Raw genomic sequence first — 19,247 nt, 5'->3', positions numbered from 1 at the left:
TTTGACTACATTTATTTCAGAAGCATTTTGGCTGTAGAGCAGTGAAACAAATGTTTACATATAAAACAAAATCCTAACACACATTCTAGAACCTAGACTTAACTAACTAGATACTTTGGTGTCTTGTAGAGTAGAGTAATGCTCACCCAAAGGACTTGCAGCATTTTACAGACAGGCTAGGCTGTGATTCTCCTTTCATGAGGCAGGCACGCTGTCAGCTTGTCTCCCAATATATACAAATCCCATCCTTTGACTTCATTCATAAGTAGGCCACCGCTCCCCACCCCTCTATTGTTTTGTTTCTTCCTGTAGATTCTCTTGCAGATTTTGCAACCTTTCGACTGGCACCGGGCTCAGTATCGTTTCGTTGTGAGGCAAACAACATACAACACACAAATACATGACCAGACAGAGACATAAGCATCTGTTACCACCTGCCTGAAAGGAACATGTCCAAGGCATGCACATATCACAACAATGCTGTTCAATTCTGTACACGAAGAAAACAGTTCTATTATTAATAATTTGTATTGCAGTGGCAATGAGGGGGGGCCCCCCAGTCATGGGTTCTGGCCAGACCCATTATGCTAAGCACAGTACAAACAAGACGCAGTCTAAATCCCTGATCTTACAACAACTTAAGCACATGGGTTGCTTAACTTTATACACTGTTAGTAAAGTTAAGCATGCGTTTAAAAGTCTTTGCAAAGTTGAGGCTTAAGGGAGTAAATATCCAGCTGTTCCTGCTTATTTGTCAATCTGCCTGTGGCACACTCTCTTGATAGAAACAAAAGAAATGGGGGAAGGGAGCCAACAGGCAGACCAGAAATATATTACCACCACCAGTGAAAGCTCAATACAGGAAAAAAAGATATTCCTTTAACAGTTTGATCTATTTAAATGCACCTCAATATTGAAATCAAAAGAACTACTACATTTAGAAATAGAGCCAACAAAACACTATAGATCAAAATTGCCATTAGCTTTGTTAAAAACGTATCTTGTGACTGGTATTTTTGGTACCACAAACAAAATAAAATCTTCATTTTGGAAGAAAGATTTATGCTGTGTTTTCTTACAATGAAGGAAAGTATGCCAAAGAAATTAAGACAAAGAAACTGTGTCCCTCAAATTACACTTAAAGTATTTTATTGTTAATAAAATTTCATCTTAGGAATTAAAACACCCTGGAAATTAAACCAAGCTTTATAGTGGTATTCCCCACCGCCATAGCAACAAAATCGAAGAAAGATTTCACTTGCAAAACAACAATAGAGAACTAAACCTGATAGGTTAGAGGAAAGATATTCTATGGAGAGTGGACTAAAGCGGTGGTTCTCAACCTGCAGCCCAATCAGCACACAGCTGTGGCCCATGTGACACTCTCAGTTCCATACAGGTAGTATATATATTGTATGGATGCGACTAGAGTGACCAGACAGCAATTGTGAAAAATCGGGACAGGGGATGAGGGGTAATAGGAGCCTGTATAAGAGAAAGACCCAAAAATCGGGACTGTCCCTATAAAATCGGGACATCTGGTCACCCTAGATGCGACCCACGTAACACAAAGAGCTGCATATGCAGCCCACAATGGTAAATAGGTTGAGAACCACTGGACTAAAGCATATTCCAAATGTATTCATTTGTTAAAATCAGCTTGTACCCCAAAAATAGACCACTAAGCTGTAAAAAGAAAAAACTTCGAAAGGGGTCAGTTTCCACCATCCTGTTTTATAATAGAAATGTTTGTCAGATCTCACTAAAATAACTACCAATGTTACAACACAGTCTGCTTCACAAATATTCTTTGATATACAATTTGTTTGTACCCTATTTTGAAGTCTGAACTATTTGTTTGTACCTATTTTGAAGTCTGTAGCTATCAAGATTATTCAAAGGTAGCCATTAAACAGGCACCTGCATCTTTTACTCATCCATTTCCTTCTTCTCAAAAGGACAAACTCCCAAAATATTGATTTCATTATGAAAATCTAAATTGCAAAAGTTAGTATCAAATCAGAGAAGTCACACAAACCCTGCAAATATGTGAAAATATAGCAGTCAGCCATCTGACACTTCTGAATGGAAAATCCTTCCAAAGGCTTTTCAAGGCAGAGATAAAATTAGATGAGAAGAGAGACAAGTGCAATGGTTTCCAGGGTTAGAGACTACAGACATTGATCTCTGCCTTTCAAAAAAATGTGAAGTACACAGCACAAAATTTAAGTTACCTGAATTTAATGTGCAAGCAACTGGTTAAGGAAATCTGCATAGAAGCAAACCCAGCCATCAACTACAGCTCTTTCTGCTGCCTTCACATACCTGTCTGAGTGGATTGAAATCAATGCAGAAGAGGAAGTGTGCTGGAAAGATTAATGAAAGCAGATTAATTTTCACTAATGTAACCAGCACAGCACCAGATTGGTTTTTAAATCTTTCCATAAAAAGTTATAATTGCAGATGCTTAAACAAAAACACAAACAGAAGTGACAGAGGAAGTAGAGACTAATAACTGAGCATAAGAAACAGAAATTCTACAAGTAACAGCACATCACAAGTGATATTTGAAACACTCATCCTAGTGTAATAGAAAAGATAAATAGCTGCAGCGTCTTTGTCTTGTCTGTAGCAGACTGCAAGCACTTCAAGGCACAAGCTGTCTTTTCTAGTTTTGTGAAGCGAGATGGATATGTACAGCTATTTATTAATAAGCAGTCTCAGCAAGACCATCCCCTATCTCTCTGGTCTTCCCCATGACCCCACCTCTGTGTGAAAGGAGACCAAGAGACTCGGGGACTCTCAATCTGTGAAGATGTGAACAAGAGATCAGAGTCACCAGTGCTGATAACCAAAGTGCCACAAGGCAACACACACACACTCTCCTAAAGAGAAACACGCGCAGGCCGCTGCGCCAGACTCCAGTTGTGAGACGATGGGCAAGTGGCTTAGGCTGCCTGTGCCTCCGCTTTCCCATCTGTCAAGCGCGAGCGGAGGGGGTCCCTAGCTGCCTGTCGGGGCGCTGTGCGGGCGCATCGCGGGGGCAGCGCTCCCAGCCCCGCCAGCCCCAGGCGCTGCCCAGGCGCGCGGCAAACACCTTGGGGCAGAGACCCTCTCTCGTCTCCCTGCGAGGGCGCCGGGAACACGCGGCCCCGAGCCCGGCACGAGCGATCAGGTCAGTCCTCGCCGCTTGATGACCCAGGCCAGCAGGGCTCGTCAGGCTCCGCAGACTGACCCCTGCTGCCGGCTTAGAGCCGGGGCAGCGCCCCCACCGCCTCGGGTCAGGGCGCCCCAGCCCAGGGCGCCATGCCGGGGCAGCAGCAGCACCAGGCACCCGCACTCCGAAGCCCGTCGGGCAGGGACACCCCAGCCCCAGGCGCGGCGGCGGGGAAGAGGGGGGAACTCCGCTGCAGGGAGCGCCTGACAGCTCTCGGACCCGGGACTGGAGGGAGCCGGGAGGCCGGTACCTCCCCAAGCTGCCGTTATCCGGCGGTTCTAACAGTCCCAACGGCCAAAGTCTCCCAGCCCCGCCAAGAAAAGTTCCCTCAGCCCGAACAGCCGCTAGTCAGACTCACCCCTCCCGCCCAGCGGCGCCGCCGCTCCGGAGTCCGCCGCTCCCTCACCCCGAGACGCCACCTCTCCTCCGCTCACTGACTTACTAGCCTCGGGGTCTGCCTAGCGGCGAGGGGGGAAAGTGGGGGGCCGACCTCGCCCAGCCTGTCCCTGCCTGGCTGCGGCGTCAGCCAATGCTGAGGCGACGAGCAGTCACGCTAGCCTATGGGATGGCACAGAGGGTGGGATTTAGAACGGGCTCCTCCCTCCTTTTCCACTGGTTGGATCTGTCCTGTTCGAGGGGGTGGGGAGAGAAGAGGGAGGGGGTGGGGTGTGTGGGCGGGGATATAGGCTATGGGCGTGGTTTCCAGACTTCTCTCGACATCTGATTGACAGCAGAGGATCCATTCAGCCCCTAGTGTTCTGGGGTCAGGGGCGGTGAGAGTGTCCTTCCCGTCCTCCTGCTGGTGCAGCTGCTCTGTTCTCTCAGGACACCGGGGCCGGGTGCCTTGACAGTGACACGGGAGCGTGATCCTGTGAGATGCTGAGCTGCCTGGATGGCTGTTGCAGAGGAGGGGAGTGGAGGGACTCAGCATCTTGCAGCAGCGGTTCAGCACTTCCCATGATGGAGCCCATAAACATTAGAGGCCTAGACAACCTTAAGGCATGGATTACAGGGGAACTAATGGAAGCAAATCCATTACCTTAGCCTCACTCTTAATCAGAGATAGGCCCAAACCACAAGATAGGTGCAAAACTGCCAGGCTCTATCTGTACAATACATACCAGCTCCTCTTTTAATAAGCCTTCTTAAAACTAGCTAATCTATGTAGTATAGCAACTGTAGTGGCCACACACCCATTCCTATATGTTCTGTTTTGCCTAGTTCTCTTATTTTTGGTTGTGCATTTAAACCAGGGCAAGTACACTGGCTACCAAATAATGTGAACCATGTACACTTAAATTGTAACATAAATTATTAATAATAACCAATTAGCTCTACACTCCCTGATTTCATTCACCACAGGTTCAGGAAACATTTCTTACTCAGACAAAATATTATCGTAATGAAATTTCAGGAAGAGCTTGATCCACTTTAAGGACTGATGTTTTCATTTTAGGATACAACTTGGCAAAAACAAAATCTTAACTCAAGATAAAAAAAATTGTCTCAGATTTGGAGCTCAAAATTCCATGAATTAAAAAACCCCACTAAGGACCAACAGGCCTGAAATCTGTTAATTTCAACTTTCCGTCAGCGTTCAGGCACATTGGTGGGGTAGCATGAACAGCCACATATACTTGTTTTACTGTTCTCTATATCTCAACCAATTTTGATAATTGTTCAGAAATAAAAATATGGTTGACAATGTAGGCAAATTATTACCTAAAGTGATCTGAAGTATGAGTTACACAGCCCTGACAAATAGATGCTTAAAATGGAAGTACTGACTGACCCTTACGTGGAGCATTCAGAAGCCTTAATGAGAACACCTCGCCTTTAATCTCTTCCATTTACAAAGAATACATGTTAAATGTTGATCAGCGTTTTCAACTTTTTTATGTACATATGTAGTGTCTTCTTACCAACCCCTTGGAAATGAAACAACTGTGATGGAGGATTTCAACTTTGCATCAATCATAAATAAGGCTTTCTTCTATCACAGACATTCTGTAATTTCAAAACCTACACTGTAAAAAGAAAAGATACTTCACTTTTAAAAAGCTAAAATTAAGTGATGAGGTCAAATTTATGCTGTTACAGTGGTGAGGAACAAGACAAAATTATTTTTTTTGCACAGTCATTTCTTTTTATGAATAACCATTTGGATTATCATGAAGAATTAATTTAAAATAAAATTAAAGGCTCTTTATCATTTGTAAAAGTGTTATGAAGATTATGTATTAATCATGAAAATATATCTACATAGGAGTTTCAAGGATTAATAAGGTTTTAATGAGTCACTGTTGTTAGTGCAATTTTACACATGGTGAAACTAACATAGAGATTTTTGACTTGCCAAAAGTTAAATGATAATCAGCGTCAGACCCAGCACTAGAATTCAGGATTGGGCCCTTTGACACTTACTTTATAACAGGGGTTCTGAAACTGGGGGTCGGGACCCCTCAGGGGGTCGCAAGGTTCTTACATGGGGGGTTGCAAGCTGTCAGCCTCCACCCCAAGCCCCACTTTGCCTCCAGTATTTATAATGGTGTTAAAAATATTTAAAAAGCATTTTTAATTGATCGAGGGGTCACACTCAAAGGCTTGCTATGTGAAAGGGATCACTACTGAAAAAGTTTGAAAATCACTGCTCTATAATGCTGTTTTCTCAAACAATTATTCATTTCAAAGCCCTGCCCTTATATATCATATGGACAGTATTAACAGGTGAAGTACACCCTATGGTCATGCACTAGTAGATACCTATGCTCACACAAAACTCTGTTGACTTCAACGTATGTCTGTGATGTGTGGATCTCGTTGCAGAATTGGGGCCTTAGCCAGGTCTCTGTATTTACCTATTCATATCTTACTTGCTGAACTGGATGTATACTTGGAAGTCTTGACATAGATCGGGGTGGCCAACCTGTGGCTCCGGAGCCACATGCGGCTCTTCAGAAGTTAATATGCGACTCCTTGTATAGGCACCGACTCGGGGCTGGAGCTACAGGCGCCAATTTTCCAATGCACTGCTCAACCCCTGGCTCTGCCACAAGCCCTGCCCCCACTCTGCCCCTTCCCGCCCCCTCCCCTGAGCCTGCAGTGCCCTCGCTCCTCCCCTCTTCCCCTTTGAGCCTCCTGCATGCCACGAAACAGCTGATTGGGAGGTGCGGGAAGTGATGGGGAGGTGCTGATCAGCAGGGCTGCCAGTGCGTGGGAGGCGCTGGGAGGGAGGGAGCTGCTGGAGGGCTGCTGACGTATTACTGTGGCTCTTTGACAATGTACACTGGTAAATTCTGGCTCCTTCTCAGGCTCAGGTTGCCCACCCCTGACATAGATGCATGTAGAAGTATATAATCCAATGTGTATATCCAATGTGTATTATTTTGTTTACAATAAAATCTATGATTACTTTTAAAGACCTGTCCATTTATAATTACTTATGCCTCCATTGCTCAGTTATTCATCTCTGCCACACTCCTAGTCTGTTACCACTGAAAAGTCTGAATTTAATAGGGTGGTAGTTTTTGTGACATGGGTTAAAAATGCAAAGTGATTTTCCTTACTCAGGCTGGCAGCCGGAAGAGGTGAGGCTTATCAACCCCAACACTCCATGGTAAAGAGAAATGGGGACTGTTAGAATAATTTTAGGAACAACCAAGTGGTTGTTTATGTTTAGTTAAGCTAAAAATAAAGGCTAATCTTAGGAAGAGGATAAATTTGAATAACTCCAACAGGGCTTGAGTCTTCTGATTTAGACATATGTAAGTGAGAGGCGATTCAGATGCAATGTGTGTTCTGGGCAATGAGCAGGGTGGGTACTTCACCTGCATACAGTGAGGTAAGAGAGAGACTTTTGATTTATTTTTAATTCTATAGCTTGAAAGTGACTTAGAAGCAGCAACCATTCTGATTGCATCTATTAATTGCAAAAGTGGTATAGCGTGATCATAATCCTAAATGCTGCTAATCAATTAGTAGTTTTATTGTTAGTGAAGCATTATGATTGTAATAGTTAACACAAGTAATGGTGTTATGAATCCCGTACAATGATAAGAAGGTGAATACCTCACACTGACAACACTGAGATTTTAGGTCATATTATCAAAATAAATTAGTTTGCCTTGTATTATCTTAACAGGTTCTAACACTGTTTAAACTATTTTGGTGCTTCAAGCATTTTAAATGGCTTTTCTAGGTATAGTGGCTTTGTAATGTTATTAATGGGCCACATACTTTCCCAGGAATGTGTGGATTCTTATTTCAGTAATCATATTTTTATTGCTGTGTGCACATGTGAACCGAATTTATTACCTTTTTTTTCTTGTATTCGTTGCAGCTCTCTTATCGCTAGCAAAGGGCCATTTCAAATTACCTAGCAAGAGTTCCTTTCAGGCTGATAAGGATTACAAAGAATAAAAACTTCAGTTGCACTTCCACTGACAATTGCTGATACTTAATGCTGCCTTTAAAATAAGTGTTCCAGAAAGTTGTTTCATTATAGGTTTCAGAAAATATTTTTGTTCCCCAGGAAAATAATTTCTAGCCCTCAACTTCACTTGTTTTAGTGCAGAATGAACTGCTAACCAAATAAATTTAGTTTTAATTTTAATGTCATATATTTAGATTGCAAACTACTGTGCATTTGTAAGCTTCTTTAAAAAGCAGAAATCCTTGATAACTAAATACTTAACTGTAATCTGGGGTCATATGATTAGGTACCCAGAGCGCAATTCAACTAGTAACACATTATTAAAATAACAAATCTGAGCCTTTGCTATGGAAAATCTGAAGTTATTTCTGGTTATATTATATCAAATCTATAGCATATGAGACATTACAGAGGACACTGTTTAGAGAGGGGTACTGAAATTGGGACTCTTAAGACTTCTTGTTCCTGGGTCACAGTTCAAATCTAGGTCAGGTCAGTAGCAGCTGGAAGTCATTACCATCTGATGGCCATTTGGTGGCCTGTGTGAATGGAGTAGTCAATTCTTCAGTTCCTAGCAGAAACTTATCCAAATCTCAGAACCAGACTCGAGGTGGACACCCATTGGAACCTTGGTTAGCAATCTCAAAGAGATCAAGGACTGAGGCTCCAATCATGTAGACACTTAAACCTTTAAGTAGTTCCATTAAATAGAACTATTCATGTGTGAAGTTACTTTCATACAACGCAGTTGACTGAAGGACCACTGAAGTCAATAGAATGACTTCCATTGAATTCAATTAACTTTGGATAACTAAAAGTCTGCCAGGCTAGAGCCTGAATGAACTATACTCTGACCCTCAAAATTGTTCTAGAATAGGGTGATGCATGGTAGTGGAAGATTGTGTGAAAGCTTGCAATTCCCCTACCTGTGCTGTACTCCCTTCTAGCTATATAGAAGACTTCAGTCTTCAGGACTATCCGTTTGACATCTTTCACAAGGAATAAACTCAACAACAAAAAATGAGACCTTGTCAGAAAAAAAGTCACCAGAAAGCAGAGCTGTTTGGGAAACAGGATTTCCATTTCACAGAAAATTCTGACATTTCAAAATTTCCTTTTGTCCTGAATTGGAACCAAAAGTCAAAATTTCCCACCAAACGAATATTCCAAAATATTTCATTTTGGGAACACTGAAACCAAATTATCAAAACAAAACATTTAGATCAGCTCAAAACATTTTGTTTCAGCCTTATCATTTTGAATTTTAATATAATTAATATCAATATTTCAACAATGAATTAAATGATTTGATAATTTCCCATCACATTTTTTGATAAAATCAATATGGTCCCAGAAAACATTTCAATGTCATCTAATCAGCATTTTCTGACAGAATACTGTTCTGGAAAATGTTTGACCAGCTTTGCCAGAAAGGTGGAGACTATATCTTTATATATGCATCCGAAGAAGTGGGCTGTAGCCCACGAAAGCTTATGCTCTAATAAATTTGTTAGTCTCTAAGGTGCCACAAGTACGCCTGGTCTTTTTGCGGATACAGACTAACACGGCTGCTACTCTGAAACCTATCTTTATAGTAGTTGCTTGGCTATCAAACTAAAAGATCAAAGATAATAGATACTAGTTTTATTTTTTTATAGTGTCATAAAACATTTTAAATTACAAAAGCAGAACAATAAAAACAGTTACAAATGTTTTATTGATCAATTGACTGTACTTATGGTCCTCTTAAAGCAGGGGTTTTCAAACTGGGGGATTGGGACCTCTCAGGGGGTCGCGAGGTTATTACATGGGGGGTCATGAGCGGTCAGCCTCCACCCCAAACCCCGCTTTTCCTCCAGCATTTATAATGGTGTTAAATATATAAAAATGTGTTTTTAATTGATAAGGGGGGTCGCACTCAGAGGCTTGCTATGTGAAAGGGGTCACCAGTACAAAAGTTTGAGAACCACTGTCTTAAAGGAACATTGTCAGTTTTAAAATCATATATTGGTACAGCAATTTTAAAAATAATTTCCTTAACTTTATAACAAATAACATGTTATATTATCAAATCTGAAAGAATTTTTCAAACAATGTAATTTTATTTTTAACACATTTTTTTGTCTCCTTTGTGCAGTTCACTTGCACTGGACTCGGACAATGGAAATACACAAATCTATTTTGCATTTGTCTCTACTCAGTTTCTCTTTTCAGGTCTCATGTGCTTGCATAATGCTGCAATATCTTAGTTGCAAATTCTTTCAGAGGAATATGTACTTACTATATTTAAAAAACACTCTAATGGAATTTAAAACAAAATAATGGAAGCTTTTCTGCTGGGCTTAGGTTTTCAAATACTACATTTCACAAAACCCAGATTTAGGGTCAAATTTGAGCTGATGGTGTATCTTTAAAGGCCAGTTCTCTAAACAAGATGCTCAATGCCAGAGTTTCACATAAATATGATTAACGGATAATGTTCATAACCTTGAGGAATAGGAAGCAATAACTCTGATTTTGATTAAATACTGCAGGAAAGCATCTGCAAGGCATCTGATAACATCAAAAGCTATTAATTCCACTGCCACAAATTTTACTCCTATTATACTGTATGACGAGATTTAAAAAAATGCAGCAACCAAATCAGAACAAATGCAAACCAAGAATAATATGTTCTTACCTTAAGAGGGCTAGGAAGTCCTTTGCTGACTCTTTCTCAGACTTTTTAGAGAACACATTGGGTTGTGGTTGGGAAGGGTAATAGAGCCAGCGTGAGGTTAAAAATGAATTCTTACTTTTGCAGGGATAGGTCCCCAAAGTAAATTGTTTGTGAGTAACATGTATCATGCAATTGGATATATATAGGCCTGAATCTTGTCCTGCGATGAACAGATGCACTGGGGAGCAAGTGGTGGACAAGAATGCATAAAGATGTCTCTTCCAATTTAGTGTGTCTACGCAGCAATGGGACAGAATTTATAGCACTCAAGAGTGCACCACAGAGTAAGGCTGGATTAAGGCAATCTGAGGCTCTAATACACCATGACACAGGGCCCCTTGTGATTCCCATCCCTGCACTATGGCTCTGCCCACCATTTGGGGCACCAAGAGCAGGGCTATCATGCATCACACATTGTTTGACACTCCGGCATTTGTCAGCCCTGCCATGCCTGCCTTAGTCAAAATTTCACGCATCCAGCTAAACTGTAGCAGGGGCTGCAGTTCCTCCTGATGGACTCTATTGTACATGGTTATGGAGTGTGGCAGCAGCAGAATAACAGCAAGCAGGGAGAGATGGGGGTTGGATGGGGAGCAGAGAAGGCATGAGTGAAGAATGGAAAAAGCTGATTTGAGGAAGGGAAAAACAGGGGAAGCTGTGCCAGGTCCCAAAACCTCAAGGATCCTTGGCCTCCCATTGCATGAAGCTTGTCTTGCTGCTCAGAGTGTAGAAAAACAGAGGACTTCATTTAGTAGGGATGTCAAACAGGATAACTTCACTAGTTCTATAGCCACACATTTTTAGGGTGAAGTTTATGGTTATGTGCCAATTAATTTCAAATATGCAAATTACCTCATTAAATGTCATCCATGGAGCTGCACAAAACTTGGCAGCTATGTGAGAGCACCTTGCCATCCCAGGGAAGTGGGGGCTGTAGTATGGGGCTCCCTTTTCCTCAGCTCCAGAAGCACTAGCTCAGGGGCGGCTCTGCAGTACTTACACCAGCATCTGGGATTTATGTGATTTGATAGTGGACCAGGTCTCATGCACTCTTCTCCTCCTCTGGTGGAGAACAAAGGTTAACAGAGTATGCTAGTGAGTGTTGGAATTCACACCTCTCAGAGTTATTGTTTCAGGCTCTCTGCTGACTCAGACAGACATCTCTGCATCTGTTTCTCTTGGGTCACATTTTCAAGCTTTTGTTTGCAATCACAAGGGTTAGAAAAATCTTAGCATTTAAACACAGAAAAGTAAGTTATTGTAGTGACATGACTCCAGGAGCCAGAAAACTAGAGACGCCTATAGTGCCTACGCCTTAATTTGGTCCAACTAGGAGGAGGTACCAGCTAGTGCACTTTCTAATACACCATGGCCCCAATTGCATATGTCTAGGCCCCAAGGTGGCTAACATATATGCTGCAGTTGGCTCCACATTCTAATCAGACTGGAAGCTGCTTTAAAAAGGAGCAGCAGTAAGATGCACCCAGAGGTGCCTTTCCACCTGCCCTGAGCCACTCCAATCTCACTAATAGCACTGACACCACCATAGAGGGGCCAGCACTGGTCCACAGCCCCCACCTTGTGTGCAACTCCCATCAGTCCTTACTGGGGTCCTTACCATGGGCTCACTCATATTGTTATTAAAGTTTGTGTCATTTGTGATGGATAGTGGTTGATTTTTCTGGGCAGTGATTGGCCATATTTGTTCTCCTATCATAAAATAAATGGTAACCTTTTTTCACAACATGTATAATGTATTAAGGTTTGAATATTTTTAAGACTAAGTGAAACCAAAAGTATAGTATCAAATTACTGTATTATGGAATGCTTTTAGGATAATTATGGGAACAATCTGAATGGGTTTATAAGTATTCTGAAATGGGACTGCTGTTTCTTATAAGAAAATAGATGCACAACATTAAAATATGCACACTTGAAACAAAACGCAAAATGTGTACTTGAGGCAGTCAGTTAATTTTGTTATCTTTTCTGGCAGATTACCACCAAGTTTATGTCACTTGCCTTTATAATATTTGAGCTGTATCTTTAAAGGCCAATTCTCTAAACAAGATGCTCAATGTCTGAAAAAAACTCAGTGTGTTTTTCCAGCTCTTATAATATGTTACTAATGATAGGTCTTATTTTCTTAAAATTATTAACTGTTGTAATCCATTTTAAAATTGCCATGGATGCAGAAGCACTTTTTCTTGGTATGTAGGTCTTGGATACTTTGAGAGAATTCAACTAAGTAACTAGTGAGTGTCTTCCACCCACCCCCATTCATAACTCCATCTCCATATAATTAAATAGATGCTTATGTGGCTATAGTAGAAGAATAAATCCCTCCAGCTCGGAGATGGATTAACTGATCCAGAGCACTCTGATAGTCAGCCAGGAGTCTGTTCCTCCTCTATCAGGAGCACTGGCTGCTTTGTTTTGATTAAATACTTGTTTTCATTCCAGCAGAAGCTCTTTTCCGTTCGGTCAAGGACAAACCCTGAGCCAACAATTTTTTAATTGTTTATACTTTATAAAATACTTGCCTTTAAGTTTTCCTCTTGGTGAGGAAGGCCATGGAGCTGATATAATCACTTGGCCATCTTCCACACAGTTCATCTTTTTGAGCATAGGGATTGGTTTCAGCCTCCAACACCATGCGAAGGAGAAGAAGATTCTTAAATTAATCAGGACAGCTGCCTTCTCTGCTTTCCCTTCCCCCAAAGCCTGACATTTTAAAGACGAGGGCCTTATTATTCACAGGGCTGTAATCTACAAAATAGAAAACATTCAAATTATGGATTTATTTTTGATAGCAGTGGATATCCTGTTGATTTTACGAAAAGCCACTTACATGTAGCTCAAAAGCTTACTTGCCTTACACAGCTTACTTTATGTTACATTCCATCTGATTGTATGCTGCCTTGATTCATTCTGTCATGAAGAATATGTGTGTGGCATTGTATGGAAATTAAGGGAGATAATCCCCAGACTAACTATCAATATCAGTATCAAGTACCGAATCAGAAGCTTTGGAAGATCAGTGGGGAGAAAAAAGTTTGGGATTCTCACTAGCTCTCAGGAATTGCTCTCCGCTTAATACATTAAAGTTATTACATTTTTATAGGGGTGTGAATTTACAAACAATTTAATAACCAGAGGAAGACACTATTCCCTATTAACAGTTTGTATTCTAAGATTAGCAAGATGTATGGCAACAGTTCAAGTGATGGAGGGTGCAGAGGGGTTGTTTATGATGGAAAAAAAGGTCAGAGGATTTCCTGAAATTAGTTTTAAAGATGAATTTGAAGGAAAGAGGGTGTTTTATAGACAGAAAGCATAAGACTGTTCCAAACAAAGTATAGGAGGCCACATGAATGAAGGTGTACAACTGAGAAGGTAAGAAGGTTACAAAGGAAACATACACATGCATGTATACCAATAAATATTATACATATTTATAGAAACACACTCACATAATGCAAAAATTCCATTGCTAGTGCCTATTGTAACCTCTTAATATTCACCTTAATTAGTTAATGTTTTTAAAGTGTTGTGAAAATAGAAAGCTCTATATAAATGCTAAGCATTGTTATAACTACCTTGTTTGAATAAAAGCCGTGCATATTGTAAGAAAGAACATTCTTTTTTGTTTGCTAGGCAAATGATATTTCTTGAATCTGTAGCCCCTGTTGTATTTTCCATTGTCACGATGACATCTACTGGTAGGGACAGGTTTAAACACCTGGAGAATTCTTTGTCCACACAGTAACACCTTTACAATTTTCCATCAATGTGTTTTTTGCAGACTTGCTTAATAACAATATCACTACGGTGATAAAACGTATAGTAAGCAAGAGGATATCATTGTTCAAAGATACTATAGAAGCTATAAAATACAGCAAACCCTTCAGAAGCTACTTGATAAATGAGTGTAAAAAAAATGAATCCATATTCCATGTGTCAAGTCAAAATACCAAACATCCTGTAAGGCCTTTTAATATTATTAGCTGATAAAGAAATAAACTTCTACTATGTCTAAAAATAAAACAGAAAACTGACTTTACAAAATAATTATCTATTATTGTGGCACTATGAAGTTGTGTAGGTCCAAAACTGTGGCTTTGTCAAAATAAATGAGATTTTAGAAATTGGTTGTACAAAGCCTAATATGATCGAAAATAAATGGAGGCTTTTGGGAGTATTTTTATTTGTGTCATATTTCAATGTTTTCCTTTTATTTGCAATTAAAATATTATACATTTGTATGGAAAAAATGTTGCAGGTATAAAAATAATGTTTTTGGAAGGCAAATGCATAGGTATCTTCATGTTTGTTCTTAACAGGAGCTTAGAATGTATTTGTTTGCTTGGGTATTTACTCAGGATCTTACTGTTTTTGTGGGTTTGGAGATTAGTGTCTGGAGTTTGTTCTGAATATAACTGGGATATCCCACCATATGTCTATCTGAGCATAACTGGAAAGTGTTTGCTTACCAGCTCTCTGGAAATAAAGTTCCAAAGAGAAGAATTGTTATTGTTTTATAAATTTTCCTTTTAACTCTTTTGCCATTGCAGGATCATGGATGTATCTTGGCAGCACTTTTAATAGAATGTCACTTTTCATTTATAGAATACACAGTTGTACATGAATGCTCCATAGAAAAGATATTACAGCCCCAGGCGTGGATGGGTCCATTGACTAGTGGAGGGAGGATGTATGCCGAGACCCACTTACTCTCCTCCCTCTCCCTCTACACACACCCATGGAAGGGCCTTCTGAAGTCTGAAGGAGGAGGAGTAGTGCCATGGAAGCAACTGGCTTATAGTGGGAAAGGGGAATGTGTATGCAGAGGGAACTCTCAGCACCTGGATGTGGGGGCAGAGGGAGGGACCATCTCAATCTTAGTTATTGGTACAGAAAGTAAGCTTATGCATTCACCTTTTTTGCGGAAAAGTAGTCGACACAGTGGGCCAAATTCTGCTGCTGTACAAAGCACAAAAGTAAAAACAGACATTGTCCAAGAAGCTCACCATCCAGTGACAGATAAGGCAAGACTCACTCAGAAACCCAGATGAAGGCTTTAATTTATAATAATTATTTGATTGTTTCCTATAATCTCCTTTTTCTATAATATCGGAATAGAACGAGTAAGAGGTAAGTGTGGATTGGTTCAGAGACCTCAGATGAATCCTTTGGGGAAGTTAAATCGAGAAGAGGGTAGGGCTTAGTGTACAAAGACAGGGAAATTATTCCATGCATGGGAAACCCACTGAAAGAAAGCACAGATCTGAGAGTAGAAGAACAAGAAGGCAGTAACAAGTCTGTCATCATTGGCCAAGCAAAGGAGGTGAGGGGCAATTCTTAAGGAGATAAGATTGTTGATGTAGGCTGGAGTGGAGTTGTGCCGGGCCTTGCAGGAAAAGCCATGAAGTTTAAAGTTGATAGAGCAGGCAAGGGGGACCCAATGAGGATTCAAAGAGAGAAGCTAGTGGTCTGACAGAAAAGGAAGGTAATTTTGGACAAATGGGAAGGAAACAATGTGGATAACAGGGAGGTTAGACAGGAGGCTATAATAATCATGGCAGGAGATGACCCGGACAAGGAGTGTCTGGACAGAAGGGAAAGATTAAATGGTTATATTTTATGGAGGAAAAAGAGATAGGACTTGGTGACAGCCTAGATGTGCAAGAAAGAGAAGGAATCAAAGATGACCCTATAGTTTTGGTTGAAAGATGATTGTGGGTATAACCAATCCATAGGACAGCACTGTTGTTCCTCAGAAGGAATATGTGCCCTATTATCACATAGATAAGACACATGTTGACGTCCTCCAAAAGAAATCAAAGGTAGGTAAAGTTACAAAACACTTTTATTAAATACAGACCCAGTGAAATGTTACCTTAGAAAATAGCAGTGGTCCACTGCAAAAAGAAACCCTAGTTCTTTGAATCAATTGTTCACCAACACTATTAAAACAAACAAAAATATTACAGAAATATTTTACAAAACGATTCACCAAACAACGCCACTTTTCCAAGAATGAAATTAAGTAAGTCACACTTTCAGGGTTTGTACACACTAGCACTTACTGTGGTATAATTTAAGTCGCTCAGGGGTATGAAAAAGCCACCTCCCCTGAGCAACATACTTTACACCCATCTAAGCGCAAGCAAGGACAGTACTATGTCTGCGGGAGAGCTTCTCCCACCAACATAGCTACCAGCGCTTGGGGAGGTGGAGTAATTATGCCTAAGACTATGATTTAGTCATGGTATTTTTAATAAAAGTCTTGGACATGTCACGGGCAATAAAAAAAATTCACGGCCTGTGACCTGTCCATGACTTGTACTATAAATACCCCTGACTAAAGCTTAGTTGGGGGGGGGCACTGCTCTGTGGGGAGCCATTGCTCTGGGAGGCCCTTGGGGAGCCGCTGCTCAGGAGGGGCTGAGGTCGCTTTTCTGGGGGGCGTGGCCAGTAGCACCACCTGCCTGGGACTGCCAAGCAGCGGCTGCTCCAGCCGCCCCCCAGGGCCACCCCCGCTGCTGCTCCGCAACCTCCATGACAGACACGGAGCCCTAATTATGCCAACAGGAAAGCTCTCTTCTGTCAGCATAGAGCGTCTGCACCAACAGCACTACAGCGGCACAGCTACATCAGTACAGCTGCGCTGCGTAGCGATTCCAGTGTAGACTAGCCCTTAGTAAATACTAGCACTATTTTTCAAAAAGATGTACCAAACTAGCTGGAGCAGCAATGCAAGAACTTCTAGCATATCACTGTACATCCCTATGTAACATGGAAAATCCTACACTGGAGAGGATCATATATACATACAAAAATAAGGCGGTGTGAGGAGAAAGAGAATAAAGGAAAAAGGTGACTATTTTACAGGAGCAGGGGAAAATTGCAGGTTGGTACTGCCATAGTTAACTGGGCTAACAGCACCTCTAATCCTCCTGGTCTGTCCAAGCCACCGCCCTCTCAGACCACTAGCAGAGTGTCTCTCTCTCTCTCTGTCAGCCTGTCTTCCTAGACAGCTTCTGACAAATGGCAACCCCTCTCCTTTTTTCAGAGGGTTTTTAACTGTTTAATATCCTTTACCTCTCCAAGTTGCCAGCCAGGCAAATCAAGCCTGCGTCTTCCTTGGAGGCAGGAGTAAGGTCCTTGAAGCTGATAGCTTTACCCATTGTATTTCTACTATGTGCTTGAGCAGTAGCTGGGAAGCTATTGAATTGTTTCCTGGTTTGTTCTTCTCACAGCCCCCAGTGTAAGTTAGATCAATACAGTCATACAGAAAATTATTATGACCCAATATGCAATAACTACTGGTCACTTCTGGCATTGAGGCTGGCCAGCGCCCTGGTGCCAGCCAGGGGCCCATGGCAGTTTGGCCCGTGCTCCTCTGGCTGATGGGGGCAGGGTGTGTTCAGGGCTCCTTGTGCACAGGGGGGCAAACCTCCATGCCCCAACCCCGCTTCCTGGCAGGAGCGCTGGGTGGGCGGAGTGGGCCAAGCCCCCACACCCTGACCCCGCTCCCCTGCAGGAGCACCAGGTGCGCGGGTGGAGCAGGGCAAGGCCCTGCACCCCAACTCCATTTCCCCAGCAGGAAACATATGGAACTTGGGGGAGGAGACGGGGGGAATGCAAGCAGATGGGGGGAGGGGCCCCCCTTGCTCTGGTCTAAGGCCCCACAAAACCATAACTGCCTCTGGGTTGGGTCTTGTTCAAGGAGTCGACCCCACCACTTCTTCAGTCATCCCTAACCTGCATCTGGGAACAGGAGTGCCCTCAAGCGTTGGCCTAGTGGTCACTGTGGGCCTATGCCGATGCAATGGCCCTTTTCTCCTCAATCCCGGGGCCCATTCGAGGTGCTCCTATTTGGTGGCCTCTGAGATAAGGACCCTGCCGCCGCATTGGGTAACACCTGCTCTGGACCATGGTGCCATGCCCTGAGCCGAGTTCCAGGAACTGGCTCTGCAGGACCCAGCTGGCACAGAAAGAAGAGTACCACCCTCAGCTGGTGCTGGTCTCCTCCTCCTCCTCTCGTGATGATGCTGTATCAGGAGCAGGCGTGTTGCCTCCCCTAGATGACTATAAGGCCCATCAGGAATTGCTAAAGAGGGTGGCCCAAAATTTGGACATACAGGTGGAGGTAGTAAAAGAGTCCTCCCGTAGTCTGGTTGACATTGCGGCCACGGCAGTCCCATCAAAAGTAGCCTGCCTCTCAATATGGCAATCATGGACCCTGTGAACGCCTTGTGGCAACCCCGCCACTTCCCTTCCCCTCACATCAAAGAGAGCTGAGAGGAAATACTTTGTTCCTGCCCAGGGTTATGAGTTCTTGTACACTCACCCCTTCTTCTCTCCCTCCCTCCCCTTCCCCCTCCATCCCCCCCAGGATCCCTGGTGTTCTCCGTTGCCAACAAAGGGGAAAGGAAGGGTCTGCAAGGTGCGACACCAAAAGCAAAGGAATCAAAAACTTGGATTTATTTTGTAGAAAGGTCTACTCTACCAGGGGTTTGCAGCTCAGGATCGCTAACCAGCAGGTGTTGCTGAGCAGATATGACTTCAACATATGGGACTCCATGTTGAAGTTCAAAGACTTGCTGCCTCAAGAAGCCAGGCTGGAGTTTTCCTTGCTGGTGGATGAGGGGAAATCCATAGCGAGGGCTTTCCTTGCAAGCTGCCCTGAATGCAGAGGATTCAGCGGCGAGGTCCATGGCTTCCACAGTAGCCACGTGTAGGAGTTCATGGCTACAGTCCTCTGGCCTCCCGCAGGAGGTCCAGCAAACTCTCCAGGATCTTCCCTGTGAGGGAGCTTTGCTCTTTTTGGAGCAGACTGACATGAAACTTCGTGGACTGAAGGACTCCTGGGC

Source organism: Terrapene carolina, unplaced genomic scaffold (genome assembly GCF_002925995.2).
Source record: "Terrapene carolina triunguis isolate 2854851 unplaced genomic scaffold, T_m_triunguis-2.0 Scaffold84, whole genome shotgun sequence".
Taxonomy (NCBI): Eukaryota; Metazoa; Chordata; order Testudines; family Emydidae; genus Terrapene; species Terrapene triunguis.
The sequence above is the reverse complement of the archived record's forward strand: the minus strand, read 5'-3'. Positions refer to the sequence as shown.